We start from the raw sequence: 5,000 nt of genomic DNA, 5'->3' as shown, positions 1-5,000 counted from the left end.
TTAGAGCTAATATATAATGTAAATTTTCACTCACATTTTTTCACAACGACGACTCGTTTCTGTGTTTTTCCTTTAATTCACACTTCTTCAGTCGGCATAATCCGATTATATATATATATATTATATATATATATATATTATATATATATATATATATATATATATATATATATATATCTCTAATGATGACAAGAGGGGAATTATTTCATGTCTTCAAACAAACAATTATTATTAGTAATGGCATCAATTCTATCTTCCTCCACCCATTCCTTTTATTTGGTAATAGTCACCTAACCACGCCCTCGGACTGTCGTCCGAATAGTATAAACAATGCCAGTTAGTGCTAAACTAACAAAATTCGCAACATCGATGGTGTTATGAGGTAAAGTAAAACTCTCACAAGTTCAACACTCCTGATTACCCGTCCCATCACATAAAACTATAATTTGTAATCGTCAACATTTATACTGAAGTACTCTGGAAAAATAAACAACATATTTTAAAATTTGGCCAGAAAACTCGTTCTTCAAAATTTCGATCGATTTAAATGACCCTCATCTTGGCAAAAGAAGTCTCAAACCTGGGATTTCGCGATGTCCCAGGTTTGAGAGTTTTTGTTGTTGTTGTTGTTGTTGTTGTTGCTAAGATGAGGGGTATTTAAATCGATCAATACATGAAAGACGAGTTTACTGGCCAAATTTTAAAATATGGGGTTTTCCAGAGTACGGCAGAAAAGTCCAGTGCGAATCTAATAGGGAGAACTAGTGATCGTAAAACTATAACAAAGAACAGAGCGATGTCGACTTCCTTAATTCTTTTGTTTGAAAATAGCCAGCTATAATATTTGACCTAGCGGATTGGAGGGTTTGTAACAAATCCAGCGTTTTGATTGGTCAAAAATGTTCTGGTTAATATGTTATTACTTACTTTGGCCTTTCCTTCTTAAAAAAATTGAGCTTTTATATAGAGCAATACCCACTAAACGTGCTCAAAGCGCTTTACAAGGGGTACCTGAACACCAGCAACATTTAACATGTAGGATGGGACATGACGCTGTTTGGCTATATTACAATTTTTTTCGGACAACGCTGTTAACGGCCAGGTATTCATTTTACACTGAGTACGGTGAGAGAATGTGAGTAAAGAGCCTTCTCCAAGGACTCAACTATGCGCTGAGCGAGGCTCGAACCCAGGACCTTCCGATCCGAATGCTAGTGTCATACCACTAGACCACATAGCCGCATTCTTCTCGGGGCATAGTAGGTCATCAATGGCACTTCTCCATCGGGCACGATTTTGGGCTGCCATCTCCACGACTTCCTTTCACGTTGTATCCTTTCTCCTTCAATTGAGCCTCTGTGTTGCCTCTAGCTGCTACTTGTCCTTCCCCGCTTTCGTTTCCCTTGAAGATTCCACAGGAGTGCCTGGCATGTGATGCTGGATAATGGTTTATATTACACTTTACCCATTTATTGGCAATCTTGCTTAGCGAACAATCAATAATTAACCAGTAGATTTTTGACCAATCAAAACATGGAATTTGTGACACGCCTTTACACGTTCTTGGCCAAACATAGTTGGTTATTTATAAACAATGACGTGAATGAATTCAACCTCTCTCTGATCATTGTTATTGGGTTCTTTCCCCCGCTAAATAGGTGACTAGTTATCACACGATTTTATCGATCATATTATAAACGTTTAACTTTACACCTAGATTTTTGTGTTGGCTCTATTGATGAACTGGTAGAACAGTTTGTATTTTACTAAGATACATACCATCGATAGTAAAACCTCTGTAGTTTGTTATGTTTACCAATCACTGTCATTGTCTACATTTGGACGACTGTCCGAAAGGCGTGGTTATCTAGGTGTCTATTGCTGATAGTGCAGGTTGTGATACAATGGTTTCCTTGCTTTTAAAGACACATGTCGCAGGGGTTGACATTGTATCATGTTTTGTAATTTATCTTGGAAAAGGACTTAGATACCCCTTCTATTCGATTTGTCTGTTTTCGGAATAAGGGTGTTCCGCATAAATGAGTAGTTATAAGTTACTGCTGGGTGGACCCGATATCGATCTCGGTCCCTTTGCTTGTGAAGCGAGAGCTCTACCACCTGAGTTATCTGGATTCGTTTAAACTTAACCTAATTTAAATATTTTAAAGTCAATCCAATTCACCATTTCGAAAAAAATCGTAAAATTACGAAATTTTGGCTCACAGTTTCAGAAGGTCACGAGCATTTCTAAGTCATTAAAACTTATTGAAAATAAATCTTGATTCCAGACTACGTTCATCTAGTGGTATGACACTCGCTTTCGGATCGGAAGATCCTGGGTTCGAACCTCGCTCGGCGCATAGTTGAGTCCTTGGAAAAGGCTCTTTACTCACATTCTCTCACCGTACTCAGGTGTAAAATGATTACCTGGCCGTTAACAGCGTTGTCCTTGTCGAAAAAAAGTAATATCGCCTAACAGGCGTCGTGTCTCGTTCTACATGTTACGTGTGGCTAGGGACCCTTTGTAAAGCGACTTGAGTACGTTTAGTGGATAGTGCGCTCTATAAAAACTCAAGTGTATATAGTTTTAAGGATTTTGAAGTGTTATTTAATCTTTGTGAGGGTATATTGTTGACCTCTACTTACTGTTAACTATAGCGACCACTCTTTCTATCTCATGAGAATAGGGTTCAACAGTCGTGACCTCACTTCCCTCGTAATGTCGCAAAGTAACTTAGTAACTATGGGAACAATGGTGGACGCCCTTCTGAAATACTCTTCCGACGAGCATAAAAGTGTATCCAAAGTAGGAGAAAAACGTCATAATATATTATCAAAACCCATGTTTTGACTTATATAGATTTCTTCACATGACATGTGAAAAAGTTCTAACCAGCATGAAGAATAAAAAGTACCGATTTTCTTTGTTTAGAACCAAGCTGCTTGTTTCTGTGACATCAGACTATTGAATCCAATTACGAATTTTAAAATGTTCACATTGGCAGGTCTGTATTTAACGAACAGCCGTCTGAAAACGGTATAAATCGGGATGGACCTGACGCGACGTATACATAATACGAAGGTCTGACATCCGAACCCACTTATGGACATACTTTAACATTGTTGTAATGGACAATATCTTGCGTCATTTTTTTGAGATTTCCATAGCAAGAATGAGCCCATAATGACTTGGGTTATCAGACCTGCGAATAAATGCTTTATTGGAAAAAGACTGTCCAGGTTTGAGTATCTTACTGGAGGTGTTAATCAAATATATGTCTCGTCCACTAGGTTTGAAGTGGTTTTGAAAGAGACGATGACGAATGATAAAGAAACACGCAGTGAAAGAAAATCGTTCGTCACAATCATCAACATCATCATCATAAAAATAAATAGATTAATAAAATAAAATTCCCTTTATTCATCTCATGGGGGAAATTTTTCCCTAGGGTCTATTCCAAGGGAAGACTGGAATAACCCAGGCGTCAGCCGCAGTGCAGCGCCGCAAATTGAGCGAGGGCGAGGTGACTTGCTCAAGGCCACACAGAGCAGCGACTGGTTATCGAACTTGGTACCTTCCGGGTACGAAGCAAAGACCATACCGCTGAGCCACGCTGCCCCATCATTATCCTAATAATAATAATAATAATAATAATAATAATAATAATAATAATAATAATAATAATAATAATAATAATAATAATAATAATGATAATAATAATAATAACAATAATAATAATAATAATAATAATAATAATAATAATAATAATAAATAATAATAATAATAATAATATAATAATAATAATAATAATAATAATAATAATAATAATAATAATAATAATAATAATAATAATAATAATAATAATATAATAATAATAAATATAATAATAATATAATAATAATATCGACCTAAAATTGAAATTTAATAAATAATAAATAAATATAGAATTTCCTTTATTCATTCCCATGGGGCAATTTGTCTTTTCCAAAAGGAAGACTGGAGTAACCTAGGCGTCATGTTGACAAGCAATGAAATGGTTTGCAAGAGGCGTTAGGACGGTAAATCCCTTTGAAAGATAAATAATGACATGAATAGAAGGAACGAAGTTAACGTCTCTCAGCTCTTTGTTATTATTTATTAAAAAAAAAACTGTTAGTGATTAGTTATTACTAAATGATATCAAACATATTATAAACGTCGAAGTTACACACAGTTCTATGTGTTGGTATGTCATCTATAAATAGTATGCGCTTGGCTAAGAAGCTCATAACATTGCCATCCGGAAGTATAACGGACCAACAACAAAACTATGTGTAACCATGAACTTTTCTAGTCAGGTTGATACAGCTTAGTGAGAATCACTCACAAACGCGGATGGCAAAATACAATAACAAAGGCTTGAGTGACGTCATCTTCGTTCTATCTATAAAAGGCAACAATGGAATATAACTGTTAACAACCAGTAATTTCATTGCTACTCAGGCTTATCTCCCTTTGTAATAAAATATGGATAATATTCCCATAAGGGTAGCAAGGACAACTACTATGAAATAGTACAGTTCGGTTATCGACATGTGTGTGCATCTGGCTCTATAGCTCAGTTGGTTAGAGCGTCTGCCTAGTAAGCAGAAGGTCGAGGGTTCGAATCCCCTGGAGCCTTAATAATTTTTTCATGTTTAATTCTTTTTTTCTTTTTCATTTTTATAAACTGCGGATAATAAATAATATGTATTGTCTGTGATTCAGTTTGATTTTTTTTAAAAATATTTTTTTAGGTTCAATTTTTGGTCAATAGGACCTTGAATTTGTGCGCGTCTGGGGTCGAATTTGTATGAATATAGCTATGTGTCTGTGTGTGTGTGTGTGTGTGTGTGTGTGTATGTATGTGTTTACATGTGTGTGTGTGTGTGTGTGTGTGTGTGTGCCTTGTGCTCTATGAAAATATTGTTTATGGAAAGTTGTACATTTCTTCTTTCTTCTTCTTCTTCTTCTTCTTCTT

The 5,000-nt window shown here is 35.7% G+C and overlaps 1 non-coding gene across 1 annotated transcript; it reads left to right on the top strand.

Moving 5' to 3' along the window:
- The first annotated feature begins 4,587 nt into the window (after positions 1-4,587).
- Trnat-agu (transfer RNA threonine (anticodon AGU)) lies at positions 4,588-4,660 on the top strand. Its single transcript has one exon. It is a non-coding gene; the product is annotated as a tRNA-Thr (tRNA).
- The last annotated feature ends 340 nt before the right edge of the window (positions 4,661-5,000 follow it).

Source organism: Berghia stephanieae, unplaced genomic scaffold (genome assembly GCF_034508935.2).
Source record: "Berghia stephanieae isolate SIO BIC M18660-M18661 unplaced genomic scaffold, UCSD_Bste_1.3 scaffold716, whole genome shotgun sequence".
Lineage (NCBI taxonomy): Eukaryota > Metazoa > Mollusca > Gastropoda > Nudibranchia > Aeolidiidae > Berghia > Berghia stephanieae.
The sequence above is the reverse complement of the archived record's forward strand: the minus strand, read 5'-3'. Positions and strand labels throughout refer to the sequence as shown.